Raw genomic sequence first — 19,213 nt, forward strand, 5'->3', positions numbered from 1 at the left:
TTTGGCGGGCGGCCTCCGCCGCCCGCCAAGGTCAGAATGAGGGCCATAGTGTTGTAGACAACAATGGGAATTATAGCTGGATCTTGGGGTTTAGACAATTGAAATGTGTGTAATGTTTTTTCGGCCAGTAATGTTTTGTCACATTACTTTTGTCTTACTCATCATATATGATGCTCTGGACACTGACTGATGAACCTATTTATTTGCTTCCACACATAGGTACTCTGGGAGAGAGAATAGACAACCTCCAGTGAACCCTCCATTTCCAGACCTTCAAGCCATGCAAGAAAGGGATGTATTTAAGAAGTTTAGTATGAATAGGCAAACTATACAAGATTTATGTTGTCAGTTGGAGCCAGATGTTATGCCTCAAAATACTAATGCAACATGTATACCACCCATTGTGAGACTCATAGCAGTATTACACTTTCTGGCCACAGGGTCCTTTCAATATACAGTGGTCATATCTGATTGTATGTCACAACCTATGTTCAGTGGTGTTTTAAAAGATGTGCTATCAGCAGTGATGAAACACATTGACAGCTATATCAGGTTCCCCCTGATGTGATGATTTAGTCAATGTGAAGGTTGGCTTCTATGGATTTGGTCGCCTCCCACATGTGGTGAGAGCCAATGATGGTACTCATATTGTATTAGTGCAACCGCATGCCAGTGACCAAGTCTTTTGAAACAGGAAGCACTTGCATTCTATCAATGTGCAAGTTGTCTGCTAGCCAGAATTGTAAATTTCAAACATCTCTCGTCGGTTCCCAGGTTCAGCCCATGATTTCTTTGCAATGCGGATAGCACCATACCATAGCTGATGTCACAACCACAGCCGGAGACGCCCTGGCTTGTTGGTAACAAACATCTGTCCTAACTTTGTGTGTGCACTGTCAGGTGCTATAATCAGGAAGTGTGTGACTCATTTTTAGTACTTATGTTTCATTAAAAAAACAGGAAACTCAGCATATCTCAACCGTCCTTGGTTGTTAACACCTCTAAGGAGTCCCACTACGCCAGGGGAAGTCCACTTCAGTGAGGCCCATGGAAGAACACAGTGGCCAGTTAAGCCACGTTTTGGGCTCCTGAAGGCCAGATTTCACTGTCTGGACGAGACTGGAGTAACCCTCCTCTAGTCACATGGAAAGGTTGTCAAATCACATGGTCTGCTGCATGCTCCATAACATTGACCTGCGAAGGAACATCCCATACATCGCAGAGGAGGTAGAGGCTGAGGTGCCACTGGGTGAGAATCCTGAAATGCCAAATGATGATGTTAGTGGGGAAGAGGAAGGAGCTGACTTGCAACAAGACATCAACAGCTCCTTCTCATGAGTGTAAGTATGTCATGAGATGTCATGACTGACTGCACATTGAGTTTTTGTTTCGATAATGTGAGGAGTATATTTTCTTAAAAGTATTAGAAGGCTGAAGCTGTAGCAAAATCTGGCAAAGGGTGTTTGGTGAGGAAGCTTTTGATACATTCACATTTAGTAAATTGTGCTTAGTTTATGTCAGATTTTTGTCATGGACTGCCGTCTCCAGATGTTAGCTGTGTGAAGTGTATCATAAGCATGGTTTCAGAACTATACTCTTTGTTTTCATGTTTCTTTAGGTACCTTCACCATGGCATCTTCATTTGGACATCTGAAAGTTGTGACATTGGCAGGTATATGATGTTGGGACATTAGAAGTGAACATGGATTGTTCCTGCGATTGCATATTACAGACTTTGGGTGTACAAGACATGTACCAAGACAGCTTGCACAATGATAGGAGAGAAACTAAGGAGACTCCATTGGACGTGTTCCGTGTCGAGTGGTGGCCATGATGCATTGTGTGAGAAAACAGGGCTGATTGCAGAGGCCCCCTAACTTTTTGCCCCCATTTTCCACTTTTTGCTGGTGTTTTCCTGACTCTGATGGTGCCCTGGGTACTGCTAACCAGTCCCAGGGCCTGTGCTCTGTGTAAAATGGATATGCAAATTAGGCTAATTATAATTGGCTAAGTTAACCTACCTATAAGTCCCTAGTATATGGTAGGGCATGTAGGTTTAGGGACCACAGCATAGGTGGTGCACACCTAGGTGCACTGCTGAGGTGCCCAGTGTCATTTTAAAGGCAGGCCTGCCTTGCTGGCTGCTTTTAAATTTAAGTTATATGCAAATTCGACTTTGGAATTAAAAGTAGTTCCAAAGTCTTAAACTACCTTATTTTTACATATAAGTCACCCCTAAGGTGTGCCCTATGTGACCCTAGGGCTGGGTGCCATTTAACTATAAGCAGGGACTTTATAAAAATAGTTTTATAAGCCCTGGTGAGGTAAAAACAGCCAAATTCGTTTTTCCCTCATTGTAGTAAATTGCCTTCATAGGCTAGAATGGGGAGACTTTATTTTAAATTTTAAAGTCTCCTTAAATGTTGCATACCAAGAATTTGGTATCAAATTAATTGTTGTAATAAATTCCACAACTGGAAGTTGTGGGATTTAATATAACTTGTTCAGGTAAAAAGTTTTAGACTTTACCTAAAAAGTTGCCAATTTCAGCCCTGCATTGTTTTTGCTGCTGTGCTCTGATTGGCCAGCCTGCAGCAGCTTAGCCAAGCTGCCTTGATGAGGTGTGAAGTGGCCTGGCTTCACACAAAGGAATGTGCCTGTGGGAGCGAATCTCCCCTCAGCAGATGGTGAGGCAGGAAGGGGGAGGGCTGCCAAACTGGTCTTCAAAGGCAGAGAAGGACATTTGGAGCAACCAGCAACACCCCCACATCCTGCAACCCCAGACAACTAGGTGCCCCCTTGATTAGATTAGGAGAGGGCAGGAGAGGGGTGTGTTTGATTTTTAGCCACACCAGTGGGTGGGCTCAGCCAGATGTAACCTCCAAAAATCAGATCCAGCCATGATGGATTTTTAGAGAATGTTGCCCACTGGGATGGATTTTTGCCACACTTCCCAGGAAGTGGTCATCGCAGGGGGAAGGACCCTGCCCCTGATTGGAGAACCAGCACCCCCCTGCTTTTCACCCAGGAGCAAGGATAAAACTGGCAGACCTGCACCCACACCTCAGATCCCTATCAGATTCCAACAAGGAAGAACTAAAGGAGAAGAAGGACTGCCCTGCTGGACCCCTGGCCTGCACCTGGAACCTGCACTCAGAAGGACTGCACCAGCTGCACACTTGGGCTTCACCACAAGAAGGACTTTGCCTGGCTTCAACTGGTTCAAGGAGGGACTCCCTGTTTGCTACAGGTGAAAAATTGCTATCCAGAGTCCCCTGCACCAACTCCTGAAGAAAGCGACCAGCTGACCACTGTCCAGTGGCCAAAAAGGAGTTTGCGTCAGGTGCATTCTGGGAGTTGTAGTCCGCACCCCCCCAAGGACCATCTCAGAACTTCTGGACCCTTGGGGTGAGCTGTGGACCCCAAAAGAACCTTAAAAGGACATCTGGGAGAAGCCCCAGAAGTTTGGAGAATTTTTGTAAAAAAGCTCCATAGAGGGACCGACCCGCCGCGGCAACTCTAGCCGGCTTGCCTCAACCGCGACCCGGCCTGATTTGCTGGTTCGTCCTGGTAAAGAAAAATCTCGGAAAGAGAGACTAAGTCCGAAGGTAAAAAGTTGACCGGGACCTCACAGCCATCGTATCCGAGAAGGGCTCCATGGACGTCGGATCAAGATCCAGGTTTACCCCGGGCGAAGGATTATCACCTCGAAAAAACGACTAAGTCCAAAGGTAAAAATCTCCACCGAGGATTCCAGCATCGCGTATCCGGAGAAGGGCTCCAGGAGGTCAGATAGGACTGGCAGGTTCGTCCCGCTGAAGAAAATCTTCAAAATAAAGACTAAGGGGGTTATTCCAACTTTGGAGGAGGTGTTAATCCGTCCCAAAAGTGGCGGTAAAGTGACGGATATACCACCCGCCGTATTACGAGTTCCATAGGATATAATGGACTCGTAATACGGCTGGTGGTAAATCCGTCACTTTTCTGTCACTTTTGGGACGGATTAACACCTCCTCCAAAGTTGGAATAACCCCCTAAGTCAGAAGGTAACTTTTTAACCGAGGCCTCCCGCGACCTGTAGCCGAGCAGGGCTCCATCGCGGTCGGCCTGAAACTTTGACTTTGCCCCGGTCGAGGTGCAACCAGATGACCCGATTGGCGCTTTTTGTTTCTAAGCGCTAGAAAAATAATAATTCTTTAAAAATTCATATCTCAGGTTCCCTTTATCCGATTTTATTCGTTTTTGTGTCATTTTAAAGATAAAAATATAAACTATTTTTATAAATTGGTTTTGGATTTTTAAACTGTTTCCTGTGTTTTATTTGATTACTGTTTTGTGATATTTGAATGCTTTACACACGGTCTCCTAAGTTAAGCCTTGACGCTCGTTGCCAAGCTACCAAGGGTTGAGCTGGGGTTAATTTACTGAGACCTAAGTGGAGGTTAGTGGCTTGTTGCTAGGTGTAGGTACCTACCTGCCCTTACCAATAACCCATTTTCCAACACATTGTGTGTGTCATCATGTGGTCAGAACATATATAGTTGTAGGCCAAATCCATGTTAGTTTTACTTCACATTGGCTAGACATTCTTTTTGTATGAACTTTATGTAGCTATTGATGTGTTTCATCATTGTAAGCCAAAGTGCCTGTGGCACATCACTGACATTTGTTTGTGTTTCAATCCAGTGCTGCTGCATTTGGTAGCATATGACCCTGTGATCAGGAACTGTTGTACTGCAATCTGTCTGAATATTGCATTATATGATGTGGTATTACTTTTGTGAGGTATGCAATATAGTTCCAGCTGATGACATCAACCCAATTCATTTTTGCCTGGTCTACAGGACAATGCCTGATATATCCCTTCCTTCCATTCTCTGGAGGACTGTACCTGTAAATCTGATCACTTACACAGTACAATCTAATCATGTTTGGTTTTCTATGTTTCTGACATCTTGACAGCCTATGATTTGAACAATGTAATAAAAATCTTCGTAGCCAAGACCCTTGAATATATGTGTTGTTGTGGCCTAGGTGTGATTCTAAGCTAAGTGTTGTGTAGATACAACATAGCTATGCTTACACAAGTAGCTTGTTTTGTCATTGTATAGTTCTCATGGTCTCACATATCTGCATTGCAAAATGTGAAATTTACTACAGCAGACAATGAGTTTGTGACTTGTGAATTTATTAAAGTGTTAAAGATGAAGACATACTTGGTGCAAAAACAAACATAAATAAAAAGTGAAGTAGTCCATCATGGTGAATGAAACCATAGATGTAGAAGCCAAATAATTTGACTTCCGAAGTCCAGACTACTTCTATCAGAAATGGAAAAGTGTTCAGAATTAATCCACAGAATGAATGTGTGCAACACAAAGGAGGACATTAAGGTTGAGTTTTCTTACTGGCAGAGACTGGTGTCTTGCCATCCTTACCTCCTGGATATTTGCATCAATATCCCCACTTGCGAGGGTAGGAGGTTCAGCTGCTGCAGAGGCAGGGGTGTCTGACAGTGTCTGCCTCTGATGTAGATGGGTTTGACGTAGTTGCACCACAGGAAGGGGTAGATCATAGTAGATTCTCCCTGCTCTGGGGCGTATGGATGTCCATCAGCACCCCTGTTAGGGTGCCCATGTGGGAGTTATAGGCCTCCATCTGTTGATACATGTCCCTCTGCAGCTGCTTCATTTCCCAGAGTTTAGTAACTACATGGGCAACCATGCCTTGTTACTCCTGATAGACCCCCTAAGACTTGGCTGATGGTGTCCTGGTCTTAAGTGGCCTCACTCTGCTGGCCCACTGCATCCATCCCATAGACCCCACTCACATGAGCCTGGGTCTCTGGCCCAGGGTGCCCTCTGCAACTGGGTCCTAGTCTGTCTCAGGGCTGGTGATTTGCACTTCAAGATCCAGTACTTGTTGGCACAAGATTGTACTAACTGTGCTAGGTACACAGGTTGGGGGTATCTTGCTGGCTGAAATGTTGTAGCAGCTGGGGTGCGAGTTATTGATGTGAGCACAGTGAAATATAATGTTGCTATCTGACCAGGCTGACCAGATGTGCTGGGTCCGTCATCCACGTCAATATGTTCAAGAGTGTTGTCAACCCTGAGGGCTTCATCCGGGGGTGGGTTGGGAGTCTGTTCTTTGGACAATGTCTGCTCAGATGCAGTGCAAGTTCGACCTGTTAAGAAATAGATGGGGGTGGGCAGTGAACTCTGCTCCACACACAAAGTTTGCAGAGTTTTTCCCACTCTGTGCTCTGCTTAGAGTTCTGAGAAACTCTGCATAGCGGAGCGAAGCAGAGTTTTTTCCTCATTTGTGCATATTAAGTTGGCCAGAGAGAGCAAGGGAAATCTTACTCCAGACCACCTCCTGGCAAGATTTATCAACACGGCGGTCATGGATGGTCACCACCGCTTGTGTTGAGGAAGCTGCCGCTCAAGTAAAAAATCTACTCGAGCGGCAGAAAAGAAGCAGGACCCTCTTGCACTGCAGGTGGTGATGTTCACACTGATTTTACAGAATGGGACAAACACCCACCACTAAAAATCTGCATGAATGGCGTGACCAATCATACTTCGCAACTTCACAGAACTCTGTGTAGCGTGGCAGAGTTATTTGGACACTTTGCGGGGTTCCACTAACTCTGGCCAGGCCTAGAAATAGAGTACATTGTTATTGGAGGAAGTGTGGACTCTACATCCAAATGTTTAGTGTCACAGTAAGTAGAGACCAAGGAAAATGTTAATAGGCAGGGTTTCCTATTGTGATATATCTACATTGTTGACAAAACCTTTGCAAACCTTGTATGCAAAGGATACATACAAGTTCACCATCAGCAGCAGGTGTGAGTGTGCCAGGGAGAAAGCTCTCACTATTACAGGCTGGCCTGATGACCTATGTCCTATCAAGGGGGCACAGTAATGAAAAGCAAAGAGAAAAGAAGGGTAAATACAAGTCTGCCATTGGTGGCAGGAGGCGCGAGTGTGCCAGGGAGAACGCCGCCAGTATTGTAATCTGACCTGATGTCTGTTGCCCCTGCTGGAATGCCCTGCAACAATAAGCAAACATCAAAGGGGGATAGGGGAACAGATGACCACTACCTCAGGCCACACTATACTGCATAGTCTGAGTCCACTGGTAAACAGTCCCTGAAAGTCCTGATCAGGGACCCCCCCCAAATGGATCTGCGGTGTCCAAGAATCACCAGTGTTGTTGGATGCAAGGCTCTGTGATGCACAAAAGACCCCTGGGAGATGTGCAGCCCAGTAGTTCCTAGATCTAATGAGCAAGTGAGTATTTCTGCAGGAAGGCCCTCCAGCAGCTTAAAGCATAGAACAAAGGTTCAGATTATCAGATACTGATGAGTCATGGCCTCCATAAAGACAGGGGGAGGTGCACTCTTCCACAAACACACATCAGGGAGGCACTCTATCATATTTCCACAAAGTGCACAACCCCTAACCCTCAGGCTTCTCTGTATCACAGCCAAATTGTAAAACATTCACCTTACATGGCATGAGGAGATCCCATCTGACAGCTCCCAAACTCAGTTGCGTCCCCAGAGCTGCAGGCAAGCACCTTAAAGTGGAGCACAATAAGGGGGAGGCCATGTGTCAGAGTGCATTAGAGAGGCTTCCTGTCCAAGAGAGACCTCCATGATTACCCTAGTTAGTCCCAGGAGATGGAATGCAGGACAGATGTGCACCAGGCACGGTGATGCACAAAGGACATCAAACTAGGTGTCTTCTACTTGCCTGAGGAAGGAAGGTGTTGATATGATGGATGAGAGATGCGATGGGCTCTGTGGATGGCGGGCCTATAGAGGATGGCAGGCAGGAGCACAAAGGTGGTGCCAGGAGAGCAGACCCAACATGATGTAGTCACCAGCAGGCCAAAGTAGGAAAGGAGCGGTCACACTGCTCCCAGAGGCTGCCCTCTAAGAAGGTTGACGTCCATTGGCCCTGTAGGAGATTTCAGGCTTGCAGCTGGATTAGCCAAGTTTTGAAAAGATAGGAAGGTTGACTGGCAAAATGGCAAATTGATGTCCGCAGGCAAGCACCATCACCAAGGAGCCAGTGTTGCCTCTCCTAAAAGTCTGTGGGGCTGCTCACCAGCGGGACTGTGCGGACACTACTGCTGCAAAAATGCCAGCATCCCACTGCTCCAGTAGATCATAGCCAGGCAGGAATGGGTAAGGCTGCAGAAGAGTCTCAGAGGAGGCCATCATAGTAGCTTGTAGCTCCAACTTCCTGAATACAATTTTAATGATTTATAAAAAAATGAGATACTATGTCCTTTCTACCAGATTTTCTCCCTAAACTCTTTGATCTCTGTCAGTCAGAACCTCTGAAGTTCCAAGGGTGCATAATCTTTGGGCTCACACTGGGACGCACCAGTCTTCGCTGCATTAATCATTGCTTGTGACTTATGATACCAGTACAGCAGACCTATATTCCAGGTGACACTGAGCTTTAAGGAACTTCTGCTCAGTAAGGGACGTCAAGTCTCTTTCTTTGAGGTTACTCTTCCATGACTACTATCAGGTGGAAGCAGTTCCTTGCATTCCAGCTGCAGGATCTTAAATATTACCTCTTGGAGTCTGCATGTATGCTGGTGACGGTGGATGGTCCCACCAAAAGCTTCTCTCCCCACAGATGAGCTAGAATCTTTTCTGGACAAGATGGAAAAAGGAGGAACGCATACTCCCACTTACCAGTGTACCTCTGGCCCACTTCCCTCAGCGGTAGTGCCTGGCCGCTGTGAGCCACTTTAACATAATTCATTTAATCAGAGACAAATAACTGGCCAGTGCAGGGGATAGGACCACGAGTGTCTTCAGCAGGTAGTGGGTTCCCTCCATGCAGAAAGGGACCAGGACAAGTCAAGCTTGCTCTTTAAATAGGCATCTGCAGGTGCTGGGCTTGATGGTGCTGATTCTTAAACAGGTTCCATTTACATCGAGGGGTGGTATGATGTGTTTATGTTGACCCTCTGATGCGGAGGTGTGGCAAAACATTTGTTTATTTCTGATGACCCAGGCAAACCTTGATGATGTATCTGCTTGTTTGCTATGTTTCAGCTATGGCTCTGCTCACCTATTAGACCCCTTTACCCTTAGCATAGGGCATGTAGGTGGGGATGTAGGAGCTTCAGTTTTGGAATGTGTTCTTCTAACATTCCTGAGCTTGGTCCCATTCATCATTCCATCTCTGCCAAATACCCAAATGAAATAGTAGTGTAGCACACTAAAAATCAATTATTATGGGTCAAGTTGGTATTTAGTATAACCATATACATATAACCATAATTCAATTGAGTACACAGATTTCACAAAGAAATAGGTAAAAAAATATCAGTTCTTAGACATCAGAGTGTATATCATTTTGTTACTTTTGTTTACTAAATCAGTTTGAAAAAATACTCTTTACAAATGTTCATGTTCGTATTTTTTGTAGTCTCATATACTTGCATAATATCAAACAATAGTAGCAAGCTAACAGCTTGTACACATTTTTTAAACAATGATTGACTATTTCAAGCTGTTAAGCCTTTGTATATTTTCAGCCAATGATTGAAGAGTTCAGCCAACACGTTTCATCCCATTACAGGACTTCCTCAAGACTGAGAGAAATTATTATACAACCTGTATTAGACAACCTGTTCCATATGACCAGTTATTCGAAAGTTGTTACTAAAAGCTTTAATATTGAGACCACCAGTGATAAGGATTGGTTAAACGAATTCTCCAAAAGCACCATGTGCCCCATAATCACCATTTTCAAACCATATATTAAAAGTGAAAATTTGTTATACTCAGACACAAGAATTAGAAAATACTCTAATACCCTAATGCCCACTTAAAACACAAGTACAGAGCTAGGAAAGAAACACATTGTGATTCCATAGAATGAAACATCTTTTATTAAGGGACAGAAGTGAAGAGTTAGGTTTTAGTCAGGCAGAAATATCCCATGAAAAATAAATGTTATCACTAATTGTACCTTATTCTTGACATTCAGTACATCTTAGCCAAAACAGCAACCACTAATGGAAAAAAGGGAAACAAAAAAAAAAAAACATTTTGGATTATGTATACCACTACAAATGCCTACAGTGCTACAAATAAACCAATCTTGTACTTTATTTAGAATGATTCAGTGCAATTCCAATTATGCACGATGAGTATTTTCATATTTCCAAAAAGAGTCCACTTTTTTCAATAAGTCTATACTTTGGATGCTCACATGTATGCATCTACAAAAGGCAAACAAAAATAAATATAAGAGTCCAAATCAACATATATAATAAGTACTGAAACTCGTAACCTATTCAATTTCAAATAAATATTTAGTAGCATATCATTCCAGACAATATCCAACCAAACCGTGCCATAACACAGTTTAATTCGGTATGTTTAAGTCACCCAATCATGAGTCCAATGCCATATATGCATGTAAGCAACATATATAAATATCTATTTGCTTAAAAAGTATGGTATTAGTTATTATAGATGTATATCTTGCTCGTATGTTATTCGGTGTAGGTAAAGTCCAAAAAAGTACATCAGGAACACACCAACATACCTAAGCCTTCCTCAACAGCTCCAATTTAGAAGTAGCAAGACATCTAATTAATACACAGCTTTTTTAACTGTCAGATAGGTAACTCGAGCAATCTAACACTATATCAATTGTACAGATTAATTGTTGACAGTGCACCACCCTCAACAAAATTCATAGAGTCCAATATAAGTCTATTTTATATCTTCTCTTCATTCTTCTTATCTTTCTCTATAATAACCCAGACATCACAGTAAAATGTGATGTCATTTTACAGCCAACGTGTTTCGTCCTTAAATGGACTTTCTCAGGGCTGTAATACAATACATATAAATTACTACAAATATACATATAAATATATATAAAACGACATAAATATGTATACATAAAACACTTAAAACAGGATATATATATAATTGTCACTACTAAGAATTCACTTTAGGACAAAACCAAAAAAACTAAAATACCTAAAAACTTTTTTGTTTAAGTAAATAGGAGGAAAAAAATAAATAGAAAATAGAAAGAATGAACAAAAAAAGAAAAAGGCGGCGGCAAAGGAAAATACCAACAACCCAAACATAGCTATATCTAAAAACAGAATATAGGACACTAGCCCTTAGTTTAAAGGCAAACAACAAAAATACAAAAAGACAACCTTATTTCAAAAAGTTCCAATCATCGACACCCACTTGTGCAAGACTACACATATAACAAATTACGCAAAATAGTGCACACAAAAAACTCAACCCTGAATCCAAAAAAATAACATAGGTAAAACATACCCATAGATTCAATATAAGGTAAGCATTCATGTTCATAATGCGAACAGGCCATCCAGTTCATTGCACATCACAACCTAATTAGGGATAAACAAGTATATCATATCTTGAAAGGCAACTTGTATAATCCAAGTGTCAATTTTACACAAGACATGAATTAAGACACCAGTTGACAGTAGATTTGTATTTGCATCCTATTTAGCAAATCGCAATTCTTATGGAAACTCATACTCCCCACTTGTCCAGTTTTCAGGGTGAACAATTGAAAGTTAAAAATTAACCCAACCATGGGCAATCAATGAAAGGTAATGCGACAAACCAATATCACGAAGTGACACTAACATAAATGAAACCGCCGTTCCCAAACAACAGTTTGCTATATAATTCATAATTACAGTAATCCGAAAAGCGCACCAAGATGCGAATTCGGATATATAAAAAGTTATCAATCCATACCTTATGTCCCGGCATGGACAACAATGTAGTCACCCCTTTCCTCACTCCTGCACAGGCAGTATGACAGAAAACCCGACCACACAGATTCGGCCGGATTTAAAGCTCCCGCCGCCCAGTTACCCACAGTTCACCAGGTGAACACGCAGCGCCATTCGTTCCCACCATAACAACGCAAAAGTGGCAGCCATCTTAGAATGAGCCAATAGAGAGTTTAACAAGTTGAACCACAATCTACTTGCCGGCTGAGAACGGAATGCTGTATCCACAAAAACCCGGTCATAAAAGATCGATCAAATAAACATAATAAGGCACAGAAGTTGAAATCAAAAACTGATGTGAAGCAATTGATATCCACAATCAACAATATATCTTAATCTGAACCATATTTATGCATTGCAAAATGCATCATTCGTTCCCGTCATGACAATGCAAAAGTGGCAGCCATCTTAGAATGGCAAATAGAGTGTTTAACAAGGTTAGACCATAATTAACTTACCGGCTGGGAGCGGAACGTTATATTCATAAACAGCCGGTCGTAAAAGCTCGATCACATAGACATAAGAAGGCATAGAAATTGAAATCAAAATATGATGCCAAACAACTGCTACCCACAACCAACAAAATATCTTAATACGAACCATATTTGTACATTAAAAAAATGCAAGGACATGAATACAAATTTCAAAATCATAAGGAATAGATTTTAAAAAGCAGTTGTCCCCAAACCACAGTACAAATAGAGTGGAACCAATACTTACAATACAGGACTATTGCGAATGGTGGCCATCTCAGAATGGGCTGCTGTATTTTACACCAACCATTCCAAAACTACACAGTGGTGAAATACTAGAGACCACAATAAAGTAACCCATTAGTTACAACTCAATGGTAAAAAAGGGCTACATCTTAAGTATCATCCATAATGATTGATTTGCAAATACAAAATTTGTTATGTGATATATTTTCTAAAAAACGTCTTGCTTCAAAGACAAATGGGAGGAGATGGCTAGGGATCTTTTTTCTAAACAAGGGATCCCTCGCCATACAGTTGGGACAAAACAAAGTCAGGATGCCTGAAGGTCAAATTCCCAAAATTAGAAAGATTAAAGAAACAGGAATTTTCTAGGTGGTGGGATGGTATTACACTACAGAAATACTTAGATAACAATAAGGTCCCGAGAGGTTTACGAATTCTTATCTTTCCCCACTTTTGAAGATCTAGACGAAGAGTCACTAAAAGAATTGGAGGAAAATCTGCAAAATGATTCAAATGTGATGATGCATATTCTGATTAAACATGCAGATAAAAAGTCAATAAACTACAGACTGACATAAACAAGGTGGGAAAGGAAATTGAGACCGTGATCGCTCTAGATGCAGTCAGAAAGAATTATGAAATTCTTGATAAAATATTGGAGGAATATCAGGTCTATTTACATGACAAAAAGTTAAGAAAAACTAAGAGATGATATGGACTACAAAGAAGGCATAATTTACACCTTTGCACGGAAATATGACAAGGTGAATAAAAGGATACGCGATGACACTACTGAATCTGAATCAGACAGCAATGGTTGAATGGTCTCATCAGAAATTGCCTTATCAATTGAGGGAAATTCTCCTAGTCCTGCATTACCTGGGCCGTCTACTTTTTTAGCAAAAATGTAAATATTACGGTTAGGAACCATGATAATGAGAAAAGAATCAAAATCAGAAGGGGGGCAAACGATGGAAGCAAAAGCAAAAGAATGGAGGGACAAGTAGTACAAACACGTTGCAAGAGGAATTAGGCAAACAAGGATCTAGAAAGTTAATCTCATCGACACCAGAGGATTGTATTGAACATAACCCACAAGATAATGAATTGGTAATTGTAAATTTGTCTGATCGTTTTCTCAATAAAGCTGAAGTTAATGTATTGAGTAAAGGTCTGGACTTTTGCCCAACACAAATTAATGATCCAGTTGATGTTTTTGTCGATTTATTTACATTTACACGCTTACTCAAACTAAGGAATCATTTTAATTCTTTACATATGCCGCTGGTTCCATTGACTGAGACAACACCGACGTTAAAACACTCGGTGGCAGATCTGTATGACCTACAATTGATGATGTCATTGCCCAATGATGAAGTTGTGGATATTGATAATTTAAGAGCTGAGTTGGGGATTGAAGAAAATGTTCTGATTAATATTGGATTAAAACCCACGTCTCAATTTATATCTTCTAAAACACATCAGAATATTGATCTCTTCCGTACTAGAGTTAACCAGGATATTTATTAATTTTGGGGAAAACCGACTAGCTCAAGTCTAAAAAATTGTAATCTCTCTTGGAAAGAGAGAACAGCTATACGGACTCTGAAATCTGATCAAACAATAGTGATTAGAGAAGCTGACAAAGGGGGAAATGTCATTATGAATAAGAGCGATTACATTAAGGAGATTGTCAGACAACTTTCAGATCCTTCATGTTATGAACGGATTTTACATAACCCCATGAAAACATTGTGCAAATATATTAATATGCGCCTGGTGGAGTGGCGCGAAAGTTGCCTAATCACTAATGAAGAATATAATTATCTTCTGTTAAAGGATCCAAGATACCCATGTATATACATTTTGCCTAAAATAAACAAAGGTGGGGATTTCCCTCCTGGGAGACCGATTATAGCTGGTATCTCTTCTCCTACTGAGAGATTATCTGAATACGTGGACATATTTTTACAGACTTTTGTACGTAACCTACCGGCATATAGACAAGACGGCAAGGACATTTTGAACAAATTTGATGATTTCATATGGTCCGAAGATTTAATGTTTGTAACCATGGATGTGACTAGTTTGTATACGCAAAGAGTTTGATATTAGAGCTGTTGAATCCTTCTTACGTACTAGAACTGCAGACCATTGGGATCATAACAACATGATTATTGAAATGATTGATATTATTCTGTCCAAAAAATATTTCTTACATGATGGCCAGTGGTTCCACCAGATTCAGGGCACTGCGATGGGCTCCAGGTTTGCTCCATCTTATGGATGCCTATTCATAGGTTGGTATGAGCGGGGGCATGGCTGGGGTAGATATGCCTCCACCTGGGCAGACTCAATTGTCTTCTGGGGGAGGTATATAGACGATATTATAATGTTATGGAAGGGGACAGTTGATCAACTGCTACTATATCATACCTTTCTCAATGACAATCCCTACAATGTCCAGTTAAGTATCCAATACAGTAGGGAAAGAATAGACTTCTTGGATATTCAGTTCTATGTAGAAGACAATAAGATGCATAGCACGATGTTCAGAAAAAAGAAGGCATGCAATAGCATTCTTCATGCCAAAAGTGCCCATCCCAAGTCGGTTATTGATCATATTCCCTTTGGTAAAATGATACGTATAAGGAGAAACTGCAGCATGAAGAACACATTTGTTATCCACATTAATAATGCTAAGCATCGATTTAGGAATCGTGGCTATAAAGAGGATGCTTTGGTGAGATCAGAAAAATGGATTGAACAAGTGTTGAGAAGTGATGCATTGCAGTTAAAACCTTCTAAAAAAGAAAGAGGACTTGGTAGAACTGAAACCAGATCTGCTCAACTGGCCTTTGTTACCCAATATTCTGCAATGAGTAATGAGGTTTATAAGTTTCTCAAGCAACATCAGCATCTACTTACTGAGGTGCCTGGGATCAAACATTAAGATTCTAGAGCTCCGAAGATTACTTACCGTAGAGGTAGAACACTGAGGGAGAGCTTATGCCCTAGTTACATTACAACTAACAAAAAACAAACATGGTTATCGACAGAATTGAAGGGATTTTTTATTTGTCATGAATTTATTACATGTAGATTAGAACTTGATAAGATGTCTAGTTTCTCTTACAGCACTGTGAGAAAATATGAAATTAGACATTTTATAAATTGTAAAACCAAATTTGTGGTCTATGTGATAGGTTACCCATGTAATATGATCTATGTGGGCAGCACTATCAGATCTTTGAAACTTTGGATTCAGGAACATGTCCGAGCTATAAGACATAGGGATATGAAATACCCAATGACGTGTCATATGTTATATAACACCACCTTTGGGATGATGTTCTGGCGCGAACATCAACAGATCTGCGTCCAATGAAAACAAGCACTGCGTAGAAAGACACTTCCAGTGCATGTTCAGAAGCACACCAGAGGCACCGAAACACGGGCTGCACGCAATGTAGAACCGGTCTGAATGACAGAGACCAGTCACACTCAAATTGCTTCAGGAGTGTTGCTCCAAAATACTGCATCATGCGTTCACGACACAGCTGTGCTGAGGGGATCGCTTTCATTCCTTCTTGTTGCGGCAGGACAGCCATTGCGCATGAAAAATAGCAACAGCAAAACGTCAGCTAATAAAGCCAAAGTTACTGGAAATCCCCCGAAAATATTAGAGAAAATTGAGGATGACTGATGGTATTAGACAGAATATGGAGGAGAAGGTGGGAATGAAACCAGAACCAACAGCCTTAAAGAAGTTAGCGATTCCAGTAGTGCTGGACGCATTAAATATTAGTCCCACGAGTTCACCAAAGTGTCTCGGAAAGTTGGTACTTAAAAGGGACTGTATCTCCCTTGCCACCTGAAGTGCGTAGGTCTGGCGTGCAGAAGTAAGAGCCACATGTTTCTGAAACAATAATGCCTTGAGTCTGCTCAACTTGTCAAAATTCACATTGGAAGTAGCAATGTGAGGCCAAATGTCAGCTACCTCTTTTATCTTAGTGGGGGGGAAAACGTACTTTCCCACAGCATGTAACGATCTTAGAGACCGAAACAACAAACTATTCCGGCTCGCATCCCACAACAGTCTTCACCATTGAGGAGGACATAGCTCCCTTTTGAAAGCATTAATGCCTTTGGGTGCTCCTAGAGGAAAATTAGAATTTGTCCCCACGCCCTGTATTTGATGGTTCTAGATGTCCTGAGTGCCTCCATCTCATGTCTGGCCCTTAGTCCACCCTACCGATTAGGGACTACACATTCTTCTACTGTACCTAAACCGGACCCATTCATGCATTGACTACTTCCTTCTCCAGGGGACTTGGATATGGGACTGGTTAGTCTTCCACCTATCCAATGGAGGATGTGGGTATTTGCATACAGATTACCCAAACAGAAGAAACAATTAAAAGCCCAAATTAGTGCCTACCTTACTGACAACTACAGGTCAGTGGAGTCAACCAGGACTCTTTGGGTGGCTGGCAAAGCTGATTTACTTTGCTGAGACAGAATTCTGCCATTAAAAGCGCAAGGCCCGGGCTGATACACAACATCTGGAGACCAATGTCCATGATCTCCAGGGTAGGTATGTCCTGACTCACACACACACACTCTAGAGAGATTTGAAGGTGGCCAACTATTGTCTTAACTCATACTTTACAGAACTTGCTGAAAAAAAGGTTCTGGTTAAGTTGCAATGGGAGAGGTATGATCATGGGGAAAAGGCTGGCTACCTGTGTACAGCCAATCAGATCTATGTTGTAGGAAGCTGGCCTGGTTTGTAGTGGGTACCCAAGGTACTTACACCTTATACCAGGTCCAGTCATCCCTAATTAGTGAAATGTAGTCAGTGTCTAGAAGCCAGGCTGTCTAGAGGTAGCTGTAGGCAGAGTAGCCAAGGCTGAACTCAGACATGCAAAGTTCTTGCAATACCACTGTAGTCACACAGTACTCACACACATGAAAGATAATACTCAGTGTTTCAAAAATAAGGGTACTTTATTTTAGAGACACAAGGAGACCATATTCCCTTAGGAGTTAAGTAAATCACACAATATATACACTAGTAACCAAAAACAGGTAAGTACACAGTAGGAAAACAGTGCAAATAGTGAAACTCACAATAAGTTGCAATGGGCCTAGGGGGAACACAAACCATCTACTAAAATAGTGGAATGAGAAAGTCGATTTCCCACCTAAGCAAGTGTAGTGTATAGAGGGGCGATGGGAGTGTAAGAAAACACCAAAGGTAGGTAAAATACCCCACCCCCAGAGCCCAGAAAAGCAGGAGTAAAATGCAGCAAGTTTCCTCGAAACACACTAGAAGTCATGATAGAAGATAGTGCAAGAACCAGAAGAAACTGCAAGACACCAATGATTGATTCCTGGACCTGAAGACCTGTGGAAGAAGAGGACTAAGTACAAGAACCACTGAAGAGTCCAGGGAGAACAGGAGCCCCTGCTAACCCGGATGAATGTGCAAAAGAAGAACCACAGGTGAGAAGACAAAGTCAGTATTGCACCAAAGAAGACTGATGTGGGTTCCTGGTTGTTGCAGAACATGTCCCATGCCAGACGGATGATTGCAGTCTGGTTTGAGTTGCTGGATTCCGCCAACAAGACTTGGCACACGCAAAGCTCACGATTAGTGGAAAATGAAGCTGCCTGGGACCAGGAGGGACCTGGTGGCCTCTACCCAGGGGGAGGACGAGGGGGCCTCTCAGCAACTCAGAGAGCCCTCAGAAGATCAGGTAGTGCGCACAGGAATCCCAGAGCACTGGGACAAAGAAGGTGCAAATGGAGGCCCATGCAGCAGGACACAAAGGATTGCCATGCCGCCGGAGAACCACTCAGGAAGCTGTGCATAGCAGGGTGGAGTGCTGTGGGTCTAAGCAGTGCTGTGCATGAAGAACCTCTTGGAAGGTCGCACACAAGCCTTGGCAACTGCAAGTCACGCGGTGCACAGGGATACTGTTTGCATGGGGAGGCAAGCTCTTACCTCCACCAAAATTGGACAGCTGGACATTGAGACTGAAGATACAATGTTGCAGAAGTCATCTTAGCTTCTTTGTTGCTGTTTTGTAGAGTTCCTGGAGGAGTCATCGGTTGATCCGTCAGAAGATGAAGTAAAGGATGCAGGGGATTCCTGCTCGAGTCCTGCAATCAAAATCTGAGGAAACACCCAGAGGAAAGATCCTAAAAAGCCCTGAGAGGGGGATTGGCCACCTAACCAGGTGAGCACCTATCAGAGGGGTCTCTGACATCACCTGCTGGCACTGGCCACTTAGATGCTCCCAGAGTGCCCCACCACCTTGGAATCCAAGATGGCAAAACCCAGGGACACTCTGTAGTGATGGACAGAGGAGTGGTCACTCCCCTTCCCTCTGTCCTGTTTTGTGCCAGAATAGGGACTGGAGGTCCCTGAACTGGTGTAGACTGGATTATGCAAGGAGGGCACCATCTGTGCCCTTCAAAGCATTTCCAAAGGTTCTGAGAGGCTACCCCTCCCAAGCCTGTAACACCTATTTCCAAAGGGAGATGGTGTAACATCCCTCTCCTAAAGAAAATGCATTGTTCTGCCTTCCTGGGATTGAGCTGCTCAAGCTCCAGGAGTGCAGAATCCTGTCTGTGAGGTGGCAGCA

This window comes from Pleurodeles waltl, chromosome 8, assembly GCF_031143425.1.
Source record: "Pleurodeles waltl isolate 20211129_DDA chromosome 8, aPleWal1.hap1.20221129, whole genome shotgun sequence".
In the NCBI taxonomy this organism is placed as follows: Eukaryota; Metazoa; Chordata; class Amphibia; order Caudata; family Salamandridae; genus Pleurodeles; species Pleurodeles waltl.